At 50.9% G+C, this 14,521-nt stretch overlaps 1 long non-coding RNA gene across 1 annotated transcript; it reads right to left on the bottom strand.

Annotated features, from left to right (window-relative positions):
• Positions 1–12,147: 12,147 nt before the first annotated feature.
• On the bottom strand, positions 12,148–14,209 carry LOC100936533 (uncharacterized). The gene is made up of 2 exons (XR_010135661.1): positions 13,150–14,209; positions 12,148–12,999 (listed from the first exon to the last, which is right to left on the bottom strand). It is a non-coding gene; the product is annotated as an uncharacterized LOC100936533 (long non-coding RNA).
• Positions 14,210–14,521: the final 312 nt, after the last annotated feature.

The following is a 14,521-nucleotide window of genomic DNA, read 5'->3' as shown; positions in this document are numbered from 1 at the left end:
AAGCGTGAGAGTCTCCAGTATTTGTAATATGTACCTCTCTGGCTTAACATGGTATGTAGAGTGCAAGACCAGTGAAATGGGCCTTTCCCCCAGTCTCCCCCAGCAGAGTCTGGCCCAGTGCCAAGCACGCAGTGGGCGCTCAGTGTTGATTGCTTACTGGCCATCTTCTTATTTGCCAGTGCCAATGAGTCCAGTGGTCTCACATACATCCTGGGGGGGGTTTTGGTGGGATGACTCTGTGGATCTGATACAGGGCAGGTTATGGCACCTCTAGCCTGGCAGGGTTTGCAGTAAACACTAAGGAAATGTCTCTTACCTCTATTCTCCCACCCAAATTTCTTTCTTTCTTTTTTTTTTTTTTTTGAGACGGAGTCTCGATCTGTCATCCAGGCTGGAGTGCAGTGGTGTGATCATGACTCACTGCAACCTCCGCCTCCCAGGTTTACTCCATTCTCCTGCCTCAGCCTCCCGAGTAGCTGGGACTACAGGCGCTCGCCACATGCCCAGCTAATTTTTTGTATTTTTGGTAAAGATGGGGTTTCACCATGTTAGCCAGAATGGTCTCGATCTCCTGACCTCGTGATCCACCCTCCTAGGCCTCCCAAAGTGCTGGGATTACAGGTGTGAGCCACCGCGCCCGGCCTATCCCACCCAAATTTCTTAATGCAGGCCTGGGGTTGAGCTTGCCCCAACAACTCGCTCTTGGTAATTGTGGGGCTGAAGAGAGGGAGGACGAACAGGAGGGGCAGCAGGTGCTGGTGGGGCCTTCCGTGGCACCGAAGCAGAACCCTTGCATTTGGGGGAAACCGTTATGTTTACCTGCACTAATCAGGAGAGTGCATGGAGGGCGCCGCTGTCCCCCGCCCCAGCCTTAGCATTATGGCCCTTCCCTTTTCAGCTTCTTCACCTCAGCCTGGGAGGGGTGACTCTGAGAAAGGGGCTTGCAGAAGCCCCTCAGGAGAGAAGATGGGAGCAGGTCTTTGGGTCCCACCTCAGCGTCTCCATGCGCAGCACCACTGGAAGTTGGAGAACAGGTCTGTCTCTGGAGTAGAGAATTTGGGTGAGGCTCTAGTAACCCTGCAGAGGGATAAAGTGGGTATGGGGGGTGGAGGTGGAGTTACAGGGAGAGATGAGGGCAGTACTTGTGACAGGTATGTCCTTCCCTGGATCCGGTCATGAAGAGTGGGAGGGAGAGAGGAGAGGGAGGGGAAACATGAACTTTCACGTGCCCTGAGAGAGCTGGTGTTTCACCACTGCCAGCTGCTCCCTGAGACCTGGGATGCCTTGTTGAGCATCTGCCCTGCTCCCAGACCAGACTAGACCAGGCAGGGAATCCCGATGCAGGCTTCTCCCCTGTCCCCACACTAACTCCCACTCCCTTTCCCCTTATTGCTGGTCCCCTGCATGGAGTCACTGTGGGTGCACAGGATAGGTGAGGCTCTACAGCTGTTATTGAGTTGTGAGGATCCTTGACCTTGTCCCTCTCACTCCCCTACAGGGAGAGGAGGCTCTAATTGTAGTCAGAAAGATAAGAAGGGTGTCGTGGAGAGGAGACCATGCAAAAGGATAAATTATTGCCTAAGAAGGAGAGGACATGGGGGAATAAGAAAAAATTCAAGCCAGGGAGACCCAATGCTACCACACTCATCACCATCATGACCTGACCCATCTGTGCTGGACTGATTAAAGTCCACAGGGATGGGGAGGCCTGAGAACTGGCCCTGAGGTCTTCAGAGGAAAAGCTGATACCCCACCGTGCATTTGCTTGATGTTACACAGAGCAAGGGGGAGCTGGGAACAGCTGCTCGAATTCTTCAGGTGGGGCAGCCACGGGGAGCTCCCCAACCTCCTCCTTCCTTCCTTGCGCCCACCTCTCTCCAACCCCTCCTTCTACCTAGTACACTGAGGAACAGTGCCCTCTTCTCCCATTGGCCCGCCTCTCATGGTTGTCCCCAGCCTCTTGGGCTGGGCCCTCTTCACCCACTCAGTGGCTCCTAACCTCTATTGTCTCCTCTGAAACTCCTCTTCCTGCAAGAAGCATCCCAGGCTGCTTCTCCCCTCCCTCTAAAAAAAGCCCACTTACCCAGACTTGCGGCTGATGAAAATCCTTTAGGATCCACTCGTGGGCTGCTGCCTTGGGTCCTGCAGTGTTTGGAGATTCCTTTGTTTGTCTGTCCTCTATTGCTCAACATCCACATGTCCAATTTAGGCCGGGATTCCCACAATACAGGTGAGGAGCCAAGTCTTTTTTTTTTTTTTTTTTTTTTTTTGAGATGGAGTCTCGCTCTGTTGCCCAGGCTGGAGTGCAGTGACGCGATCTCTGCTCACCGCAAGCTCCACCTCCCAGGTTCACGCCATTCTCCTGCCTCAGCCTCCCGAGTAGCTGTGACTACAGGCGTCTGCCAGGATGCCCAGTTAATTTTTTGTATTTTTATTAGAGACGGGGTTTCATCGTGTTAGCCAGGATGGTCTCGATCTCCTGCCCTCGTGATCCCCCCCAAAGTGCTGGGATTACAAGCGTGAGCCACCGCGCCTGGCGGAGGCTGGGGTTTTAAAATCTATTTGACAGCCCTTCTTCTGACATCATGAGGCAGAAGTGTCTTGAGGAATGCTGGGAGGTCTTAGAGGACCAATGAGTGGGACTGGTACACTTTCCCCCAGGGAAGCCATCTCATGCTACAGCAAGTAGTGACTGAGGCTGGACAATGGGAAGAACTGTAATCTCTTAAAATTGAAGGAAAGATTGCCAGGGTTTCAGTGAAGACCTTGAGAAGGAATGACTTTAATCTTTTCAAGCTCTGAGGGAGCAGAGAGGCCTGGGAGTCTGGAAAAGTTTCTGTCCACTCTTGCAGAACTGACTCAAAAGAGGGATGGCCACTTTCTTTTTCAAGAGCCCTGACTCATCCACATTCAGTCCAATTCCACTCACAATTTCTTAGGTAATTGTTTCTTTCTTAGACAGAAATTTGGTTCTGGAATTCCCTCTCCTATTCTTCCCATGACCTGGGAACCATCTTTGGGAACCAACTTCAGCTTATGGTGCCAGAAGAACAGAGATGTAGAGACATTTTTGGACAGTCACACAGCAAACCATCAGGGAGCTGGGAATGCCCCCTTACGGATCCTCTTCTCTTCTCTGGATGTGAAGGGAAAGGATATGATCCTAGGGGGAAGGGTGGGGTTAGTGAGAGCTGGAAGAGCACCCCCGCCCAGCAGGCCCAGATCCAAATGTGCACATGATGGAAATGTCTTCATAGCCAAGGGCCCCTCCCTCCCAAAAAGAAAATCCCACAATTGGGGAACATCTGGATCAAACCACAACCATGAAAGCGCAACATCAAACGAGGGTTTCTGAGCGACCCTCCCCACAGGCCCTGGTCCAAGAGAAATTGCAGACCTTCCTGCTTGAAGCTTTTAAGTGTCACAGAACCCCTCAAATTTGGGATTGCCCCCTATTTGCTGGAGACAGATGTCCCTGAGTGTGGTTGGGCCTGACTGCCCCCAGTGGGAGAGAGTGTGTGTGACCTGATCTTACCCCCAGCTGATCCAGGCAGGAAAGCTGTGATGAGGGGCTCCAGCCTTTCAGGCTGGGGGCTGGGGAGACAGGGGACAGGTGGGCCTTCTGAAACGTGCCTACATCAAAGGTTTGAGTACCCTCCCTTCCAAGCTTTGGCGCCTCCAGGGGGAGGAAAGCAGTGATTTCACCACATAACTGCACGTAGGGCGGATCTCAGTCTGAGAACTTCTGGGGAATGTGGAGAGGGGAGGGACGGTGCTTCCCAGAGGGGAGGAAAGGGCAAGGGGGGTTCTCGCTTCCAAAATAGCCTACCCAGGCCAAGGAAAATGGGGCCATATGCAGCCTCCCTCCTGCTCTGGCCTCTGTGGAGGGAAAGCTGAGGGGAGGGTGCATTCTTCCAAAGGGGGAGGAGGAGCAGCTGTAGCAGGAGGAGGGCAGGAGCCGGATCACAGATTGAGAACGGTGGGGAACAGGGGCATCTTCCACACACGGGAGCATGAAAGAGGAAGGCTGTAGGGTATGTGAATTCCAGGAGAGAGTAGGCGCTCCCCTCCCTGTTCCCCAGGCTCTTTCCTGTCTCAGGAATCAGAGAGTGTCTGGTCATGATGCTGGCAGGGTGGGATTGACTGTGGGGCACATGGGTTAGGGAGGCACCCCGTATCTGGCTGGAATCCCAGTTCAGGTTTGGATCATTTGAGGATGAGTGAGAGTCGGTTGGGGTGTTGACACCTCACTGTAACCTTAGTTTAAGAAGCTAAGGATTTATTGTTGGGGTGGAAGGTCACCTTCAGTTGGGAGGAGTGTGGGGAGAAAAAAGGGGCACCATTTGCATATAATTTTGCTTATAGTTTCCATAGTCTTCCCCTTCAGGGAGACTTCCATGACCCTTTCCTTTCCATTCCCAGGGAGGTTTAGGTGTGTGCATGGTGCTCCCCTGGTGCCCTAGGTGTACCTATAGTCTTGGTTCTTTTCACCTTGCTTTGTAAAGATCCGTGGTTTCTTTCCCCATCCAGACTGTCGGTGCCTTGATGACATGGACCTCCTTGCTCTTCTCTGTGTTCCTAGTGCCCAGCACAGTGCCTGGCAGAGAGCAGGTGCTCGGTGATGCTACCCTACTACTGCTGGAGCCCATTCCCCCGTGACCAATGTTATGGGGGAAACAAAGGACAACCCGCAGGATGGTTCTTTAGCAGCCTGGAGGCCTCTGATGGGCTCTCAGCCTTTCTAAAACTGCAAGGATAGCTCCTATCTGACCGCCTCTGGGAGTCTCCTGGGAGGACCCTCAGTGACAGCACTTTCTTCTGCCCCTGAAACTTATTGTCCATAAGGCTCACCTTCATGGTCAGATATTTATTTATTAGAGACAGGGTCTTGCTCTGTTGCCCAGGCTGGAGTGCAGTGGTACAATCACAGCTCACTGCAGCCTCTAGTGGGCTCAAGTGATCCTCCTGCCTCAGCCTCCCGTAGCTAGGACTACAGGCACTCACCATCACACTCAGCTAATTTTTTTTTTCTTTTTGAAACTTATTGTCCATAAGGCTCACCTTCATGGTCAGATATTTATTTATTAGAGACTGACTCTTGCTCTGTCACCCAGGCTGGGGTGCAGTGGCATGGTCTCGGCTCACTGCAACCTCTGCCTCCCGGGTTCAAGCGATTCTCCTGCCTCAGCCTCCCGAGTAGCTGGGACTAGGATTACAGGTGCCCCACCACCATGCCTGGCTAATTTTTATATTTTTAGTAGAGATGAGGTTTTGCCATTTTGGTCAGGCCAGTCTCAAACTCCTGACCTCAAGTGATCTACCCACCTCAGCCTCCCAAAGTGCTGGGATTACATGCATGAGCTACCACACCCCACTAATTTTTAAAATTTCTTTTGTAGAAACAGGGTCTCGCTGTGTTGCCAAGGTTAGTCTCAAACTTCTGGCCTCAAGAGAGCCTCCTACTTTGGCCACCCAAAGTACTGGGATTGCAGGTGTGAGCCACCAGGTATGGCCCCTATTCTGATTTTTAAATCTGGGATGGATGTGTCTCTTTTTTGTCACATGAGACCAAATGCTCTTTGGGGCCAGACTACCCGTACTGTTTCTATGGCCCACAGTGCCTAGCATGAAGGAAGACTTCAGTCAAGACAGGTTGGCTGTGGACCAGCTGACTTTCTCTGTGAGTGCTGGTGCCTCAGTCTTCCATGCGGTAGCTTTGTCTGGGGCTCTGAGGGCTGAGCTTCCATGAGCTGTTGAGTCAGGGGTGTTCTGACATAAGGGGGTGAATAGGACACATTAGAAGCTCCTGTCCTGGTGACACAGGGCCTGAAGGGCTCTGTCAGCTGAGAGAATCAGTGCTCAAGGGGAATGTTGTGGAGATTACAGCGGTCAGAGGGTTTTATTCAGAGTCTCTGGGAGAGGAAAATAAGAAAGGAGCTGAGAGAAGGGGAAGGAATGGCTAGGCAGAGGATGAAGGAGGATGTGCATGTGGGTTAAACTTGACAGAGGGTGAGCAGGCAAAACAGCTTTGCCTGCTAGGGAAGACCCAAGTGTGAGCCTGGCAGGCCTTGTGTCTAGGAGGGACCTGGGCGATTGTAAACAATATACTATGTTCTGAAGATTGTACCCACCCCTCCAGTCCCCACTCCCATCCCTTCCCAAGATGGGGTCTTTGGTCTCACTGTGATTTCTAGGCCTAGCCTGAACTGTGCTGGGGTGACACCACCCAACACCAAGCTCAGATCAAACCAGCTTTGCTTCATACCCTTGGGGGCCTCCCTGAGGCTGGAGGGGACTTTGAAGTTGATGGAGAGAAGATTGGTGAGCTGTGTGCTAAGCAGGGCTCTCTCAGCAGTCAATGAGGTGGAGAGGATCTCCACTCCCTTTTTTGGGGGGCTGAGATATTGACACCTTAGTTTTCAAAACCTAGGTTTTTCATCCTTGAATGCTGCCTAAGGCTGACTTGATCACCAGGCATCTCTGGGTGGTAGGGTGTGGCAGCATTGCTGAACTCCAGAGAGCGCCATTCACTGAATTCCTGGAGCACAACTCTAGGTGGTGCCATTCACATAGAATTCAATGTGTAAGATGCCCCCCTCTCCCCTGAGGAGCTGTGCAACTATGGGTCACCATGATGCCCTTTTTGGGTCAGAGTTCTGTTTAGAAGCCCAAGCTGGTCAACATGAGAACTAGCAATATTCAAGTAAGACTTTGCCCAGAGACAGAGAGAGATGGACAAAATGATTTCCGCAGTTAAGTCTTCATGAAAGTGGTACCAGGAATGGGAGCTGTCTCCCGGAGCAACAGGACCATGGAGCAGTGCGTGGTCTTGGGCTAGATTAGAAATGACAAAAGTCCATCATCAGGGAAGGAAAACAGTCTTAAAATCCCTGGATTGGAAAGGATAACCCATATGTAAGCACCTAGTGGGGCCTGGCATTTAATAGGTGGGCAATTAATACGAGGTGAGGCAGTGGCTCATGCCTGTAATCCCAGTACTTTGGGAGGCTGAGGTGGGAGGATTGCTTGAGGCCAGGAGTTTGAGACCAGCCTGGACAACATAGGGAGACCCCATCTCTACAAAAAATAAAAAATAAATTAGCCAGGCATGGTGGTGTGTGCCTGTAGTCCCAGCTGCTTGGGAGGCTGAGGTGGAGGATTACTTGAGCCCAGGAGGTCAAGGCTGAAGTGAGCCATGATCGTGCCACTGCATTCCAGCCTGGGTGGCAGAGCAAGACCCTGCCTCAAATAAAACTCCCCCAAACGAACGAGCAAACAAACAACGATAACAACAACGAGGTGAAACAGCAGCAGAGTCTACACTCCAGTCTCTAGGTTTGCGGATCTTAGAGGCAGAATGGCCTAGCCACGATGACTACACTTGCACATGGGAACTCGCTGAAATCAGAAATGGGAACCTGACCTAGGTAGGAGTCAGGAATTTGTTTTCTTCTTTTTTCTCCTTCTTAGGGAAAGCTTAGTCCATTGTTTAGGATGAAAAATAACAACCAGATGAACGAAAGAAGGATCTTCAGGAATGATGAGTAATGTGCTCCAGATGTGGCTGTGGAGAACTGGTTCTGATGGGCACCGCTGCCTGGGAGTAGCCACCTTGTGGGGAGACCCCCTTATTTCAACAAGGTTGCAGTGACACAATTTTTTGCAGCCTTCTTTTGGAATTGTCTTCAGGGTGTGTGACTCAGTTTTTTTATCGTCCTTATTGGTGGTAAATCTTTATGCTTTGCTTTTTTGGAATCAGTCAGCCGCTGCCCGCCCCCCCCCGCCCCACCACAAAAAAAATCAGTTAATAATGGTTGCCTTGAATTCTTTGTAACTGGCTCTGAAGTCAGTTTTGAAAGGAGACAGGTATGTTTTAATCAATAGAGGCACATAAGGAATGAGTGTATGTTCCCTGCAGGTGACTGTTTTGAAGGGCAACCCTTGTTTGTTCTGCCATGTTTGTTTAAAGAAGCTAATCACAGATATAGAGTTCATATTGCATTCTGTATAATAAAATAATGTAATATGATGTTGAAGGCAGTATGCTAACTACCTCCTCCCGCTGCTATTATGAATTAATACCTCTGATGATGTATAACGCATTTGTTTTTGCCAAGAAAGGGAGGGAATAGAGGCATGGAGGCTGTGTCTACACAGGCAGACCAAAGTGAAGAAATGGTTCAGTGATTCAGGGGAGAAGGTTTGGGCATCCATCTGCCCGTGAGAGTTGCCTAGCTCTGCACTCCTTTCTGGACTGGCTCTGTGTTCATTCTTCCGGAGGATTTGGTCAACTGGGCAGGGTGCACAGCCCTCTTTTAGAGGGGAGATTAATTTCTTAGCTTGGTTCTCTGTCATTCACCTGCAAAAATCAGCACTAAGATCTAAGAGAGGGAATCATAAATCAGTTCATAAATTATGCTTTTCACAAAAGTGGAAGAGGTGAGGTCAAAATGAACCTACATAGCAAACTTGTTCATACAGTTATTAGTTAACGTAAATGAAGAACTCTTTGGTTGAGGAAGTTTCCAGAACTTTCCTTTCCTGAGGAAAGACCAGGAAGAAATCGGTAAGCATCAGATCAGGGAGACTGAGGGTCCCCCCTTTCTCTCCTTTTGGGGAAACCCTGACTCTGGGCTTGTGTGGGATTTTGGGTGTGATGGCTGGGTTGGGGCAGAGAGAGGGTGGAATGACCTCCAGGAGGCCTAGCCAGTGGAACGCTCAGTGCTCCTTTGCTGATAGACCAAGCTGCAAATCAGGAATTTATTAGGAGCTGAGACTCATTTTCCCACCCTTTATAGCCCTGACAACTCAGAGTCAAACTCTGGCAAGGGGCTTCCTCATGGTTTTAATTAGACAATTAATTTTTTATTGCATCGTTTGATTTCCAGAGCCGGTTCCACTCTCCCTCTTGTCGCCCACCTGCCTCCCAGCTGTGAACAGGAAAGGAGAGACAGGGGGATTCAGGAAGGGCACAGAGAAAAAAAACCCTGTCTGCCTTTGAGCTGATTTAGGAGTGGTGGGGAGGGGGCGGGAATCCTCTGCCACCCCAGCTTGTCTAGCACCAGAGACACTGTCCAGAGCCCAGACCTGGGCTTTCAGAGCCTGCACAAAGGCATTCTGAGCTGCTCCTCCCAAGCTTCTCCCTGCTGCTGGGCTAATTAGTAACACAGAGTGGGGGTAGGGGCAGGGAGCAGTGCCCCGAAATACATTAGCGGCATTTCTGTGGTTAATCCTGGCCGTGCTTAGAGGCTGTTTACCCTCTACCCAGGGATTAGGAACCTGTTTGAGTTAGAAGGGCAGGGAGAGGCCAGTGCTTGGCTCTGTCCTCCACCTGCTTTCAGGAGCTGGGGTGGGGGGGCGGGGGGGCGCTGAGCCAGCAAGGGGTGGGGAAGTAGTGAGACAAACCTGTCTCCAATCTGTCTCCCCTTATTGATCTCCTGCCTTCCAGCAGCTTGGCCTGCTTTTGAATCTTTATCCTTCCCCCAGCCACCTGCCCCAAGTTTCACCCCTCGCCACTGCCCTTGTCAAATATCACCCTGGCTTGGAAAGGTGGGGAAGAAGGGAAGAGCGAGGGGATGCAGTGTTTAAGCTGTGGGGATGAGCCTGGCTGTGGAAGGGCTCCCTATACGTCACATATGTTCTCTTGGAGGAGTAGGGAGCCCCCTCTCAAGATTTCTGACTATGCTCATATTCCACCCTGAAAGACGAACAGAAGGCTAGACTCTAGGAAGAACTTACTTTCAGTAGCAGAAACAGGTAGCTCCTTCTTTAAAGTTTTATTATATACCAAGTCCAATATTTCACTGACAACAACATTGCTCAGAGGCCTTAAAATGGAATGGAGAGGGCTGTTTCCCCAGGTGTCCTGTTGGTGGGGACATTGTCACTCGTTGTTTCAGCACAAGGGCTCTTTCTGGAAGTGTGTGTTCATGCACACATACACACCCACCCACATACACATCAGGGGCACTGGCGCACCTGTGCAGGCATGCACGCCACCAGGCACGACCCGTCAGTATGCCAAGACTCGAGGTTATCCACGAAAGGTGTGCACGTGCTCACACACACGCACACCCCGACAAAGCCAAACTGAATCCCAGAACCAAGTTGACAAGCATCTGCAGACACAGAAGTGGCTCTGAGGAGCCTCCAGGGCCCTTGCAGGTAAAGCAAGCCCTCCAAAAGAATAGACCGGGATGCCATTCAAGCAGAGGGGCTCTGGCGACCTCCTTGCTCCTCACATTCCCGTCTGGGGTCAAAGCAATATCAGCATTGGTGAATATGTGCCTCCCACCTGCCACTGTGGGTCTAGAAGGGCATAAGTTTCTCATGGGGTCCAGGACTGCAAGAAAAAGTAGGACGTATTTATACTGGACTGTGAGGGACACAAAGATAAAAGGACCCAAACACCAAAGGGCCCCCCAGAAGCTCAGCGTGCAGACCTCTGGATCTCAGACTTGTTCTGTAAACAGGGTTTCTTCTCCTTTTGGGAAAGCTCATGTTGAGCAATCCCTCTGCTGGGGCTTGAGGTGGTTCCATGCTGGGAGTGAGGGATGGGCCTTCTTGAGATGAAGCCCTGCCTCAGTGGTGGGGGCACATCTCTGACAGCCTGGCCATTACCTCCCAAGTTGTGCATAATGGTAGTTAGAAATCCACGGAAGAAAGGGACAGAAAGGTTGTGTGTATGGGGTGTGGGGGCAGGCCCAGTATTATCCACTGACGTGTGTTTCCATATGGCCCCACAGCAGAGAGACGTGAATTCAGGCCTTCTAGCACTCGGAGCGCTGGCTTAAGGGTGGGGTGTGTATGCGTGGGGATCCTGAGCTGGCACCTCTGGGACAGTGAGGACAAAGGGGCCAGGGGAGCAGGCAAAACTCCACCAGAGAGGCCATGTGTGGGGCTCAGTGTCTATCTGTGGGCAGAGGAGAGATGAAGAGAAATGGTGAAAGGAATAGGAGAAAGAGAAGAAATAAAAATGAGGGCACTGAAACAGAGAGAAAAAGCTAACATCCACACAAAGAGAGGCCGGGAAACACCAGCTGAGCTTGAGGAGCGGGTGGTAGGCAGCAGGAGGCGGGCAAGGGAGAGCCTTGGGAGGCCAGCAACCAAAACAATTGGCCAGGCTTCTGGCTGGAAAGGTGGGCAGGATGGCAGGGAGGGGAAGGGGCTGCAGAGAAAAATCCTGCTCTCTGGGTAGGGGAGAGGCGGCAATGGAACCTGCTTCTTCCAGCTCACGAGCTCACAGCATTTCCCCCACTCTTCTCTGTGAGCCCAGGGCTGAGACTGACGGGCCTGCAGCTTCTCTGGGTCCTGGGTGGATTTGAATAATTAAGTCATCTGGATTCTTATGATTTACCATTTTCAATGATAAATAGACAGCACCCAAGCCAGCCAGTTGGCAAAACTCTGGCTGCTAGTTATAATTTGTCAAGCTGCCAGCAGATTCATGTTTTATGCTAATGGAGGGGGACTCATTGACTAGGGGGAGGCAGTGACCAGGTCAACTCTTTCCTCAGGCACCCCAGAGGTCGAGAGTTCGGGGGGAGAAAGGCCGAGGCTGTTATGGATTTTCTGTAAGGGTCGGTGTAATTTTATCATAATTCAGCGGGTAAACACACTCTCACATACACTGAGGGTCATGTATGGAGAGACATGTTCAGATTTGCAGGTACCTCTGTCCCCCTCCTCACACACACACTGGCACCTATGCAGGCGTCTGGGCCTGGTGTACACAAGCCTGGCACAGGCACACTTATCTGCCCCCCTTCAGCTCGCTCACACATGCACACCCTTGTTATCACCTTCAGGCATGTGATTACACCAAGGCAAACTCACAGACCTGCTCTGCAACCTGGAGAAACGTATCACATCACCCCTACCCTCCCTCACCTCTGACGGAGCAATGTTTTGGAGGGCCCCACCGCCGCCCATCCCAAACCCTTTGTTTTGGGACTTTCATGGCGGCTGATCCCAGCACAGGCCTCTTGCTCCCATTCTAACATTTTTCCAGTGGGAAAAACAAATGGGCCCCAGGGAAGTCCTGCTTGTCAACCAGCTGGGGCTGGGTAGCTGGAGCTGGGAAGTCAGGGGCTCTGAGACCCAGCACATGGAAAGCTGCAATGAAAATCAGCTGACTCCGAACCACAGTTTCTTTTCCATTGGTTTATTTGTATATTGGTCCACAACACATTGAAGCCTCACAGTTGCAAGAATTTTTTTTTCATATTTGTGGCAAACTGAGGTAGAGACAATGCTTGGCACAGAGTAGGTACTAGATAAATATTAGTGGAATGAACAGCTGAAGCGACTGACTTCTAAATGGAGCAGATTGCTCATTTCGTTTCTGTTCCTCCACCTCAACAAACCTTTACATCCTCACTGGTTTGTGAGGCCAGAGAACAGGTGTGGCCTTGGTGTGATAAGAAATGCTAATTTTATACAAACTGAAGCAATCTGGTCTCAATTTTGACCCCCAAATGCCCTCAAAATGGATCAATGAGCCAGGGAGGCTTGAGGAAGGAGGGAGCATCTGCCTTTCCTCCTGGCCAGAAGAGAATTTGAATTTGCTTTGAGTAGCTTATGGGGCAGGGCTGGAAGGTGCAGTTTATGACTGTCAGCAGCTTTGAGGCTGATGGAGGCATGGGGAAGGATTAGGGGCCTGGGAGAAAACATTTTATTTCCCTGTATCTCACCACCCCAACATGAGGGAGAAAAACACAACAGCAAACTGAACAGAGCAGAGGACGAGGCAGCAAGAACCCAAAGACAGAAGCTGCTTCTAGCATCAGGCTCCAGGATGCAACTGCAGCTCTCAGCTCTGCCGGCTGAGATTCCAGATCCTGCGAAGCAAGTCAGGTTTCTTCCTTCCCTGCCAGGCTGGAGTAAGGAGGCTGTTCTAGGCAGGCAGTCTGCAGCCGCTCACCAAGGTCTGGAACAAGCTGCCTTCCTTCTTTGCCACGCAGATGTGGATGGCGGTGGGCCTGGCTAATCAGGGGTGTTCTGTGGAAAGATAGCCAAGAGCCAGAATCACCAGCCTCTCCAATCCAAGGGATAGATGACCTCTAACTGCATCAGGAATAGGGAAATACGCTTTGCTTATTTAAGAGTTTAAGGCTCCGACCTGGCACCATTGACCTCACTCTCACTCACCCTGGGAGAGTAACAGCCTTGAGGGCATCAACAATTCCATTTTTGGGAGCAGGGAGAGGCTGACTGTGGTTTGCAGATGGCTGGGAGTGGGGAGAATTGTCTAGGGGTGAGCCAAAGGGATGTGAAAGTCATAATCATGATTAATACATAAAACTAATTGATTCATCCCACATCTGGTTAGCAAAGCTTACTCCCCATTTCTCCCCTCATCTTTTTTTTTTTTCTTTTTTGAGACAGGGTTTTGCTCTGTCACCCAGACTGGAGTGCAGTGGCATGATCTCAGCTCACTACAACCTACGTCTCCTGTGCTCAAGCCATCCTCCCACCTCAGCCTCCCAAGTAGCTGGGACTACAGGTGCACACCACCATGCCTGGGTAATTTTTGTATTTTTTGTAGAGATGGTTTTGCCATGTTGCCCAGGCTGGCCTTGAACTCCTGGGCTCAAGCATTCCTTCCACCCTGGCCTCCCAAAGTGCTGGGATTACAGGTGTGAGCCACCCTGTAATCCCAGCTGCTCCCTCCCCATCTTCTAATCCTATTTGCATCCACATAATGAACTCTTGAGGGCAGGCTACATGTTAACCAGCCTAAAGGGCTCAGAGCAGAGCCATCCGGAGTACAAAGATAGTACAAGATCCCCAACTTGGACTGGATGAAAAGGGAGACAGAGAAATCAGAAAGGTTGGAAGGAAGAGAGAGAGAAAGAGAAATAAAGGAAGGGAGAAGCTAGAGAAAAGAGGGGAGGAAAAGCTTAAAGAGCAATGCTAGGCAGTGCTGGTCAGAGGCCTCCCTGAGAGAGCACTGCAAGGTTTACTGTGAACATGCCTTTCCAGCCAGTGGTTTGGGGGTGCCCCAGCCCATCCTCAAGGCATACACTGCCCTTGGAGGAACTGGCTGACCTCAGTGACCTGCCCCATCCCACTTTTGGGAGACAACGGAATTGGCTCTAAGAAGATACCTTGTGAATCAACCAGAGCACATGAGCAGGGCATGGGGAGTGCAGGCCCAACAGGCTAAAGATAACCTAGCAACCTCAAGTTGATCCTCTCTATAGCTAAATCTAAAGTCAGCTTACCAATTAATCTCTTTGTGTGTGTGAATTCAGTGAAATCCACTGCAGACCTAAGGTCCACTTGCCCGGGTAGGGAATGTCTTCCCTTTCATGTATGAAATCCTTTCTCTGGCTTTTCCAGGATTTGCAAACCTCCTCCCAAAGCTCTTTGCAGATGAATCCAACCCCTCCTGGCATGGAGAAACTCCTTGACCTGAAAGGTGGTTTTCTGGGGCAGGGTTGGAGATAAGGATAGCAAAGGAGGAAAATTTTTCTTCTCACCAGTGGAAGAAAATGAAGATCTCACTCCCAGCCCCCCA

Source organism: Pongo abelii, chromosome 10 (assembly GCF_028885655.2).
Source record: "Pongo abelii isolate AG06213 chromosome 10, NHGRI_mPonAbe1-v2.0_pri, whole genome shotgun sequence".
NCBI lineage: Eukaryota > Metazoa > Chordata > Mammalia > Primates > Hominidae > Pongo > Pongo abelii.
This window is presented reverse-complemented; position numbering and strand designations above follow the sequence as displayed.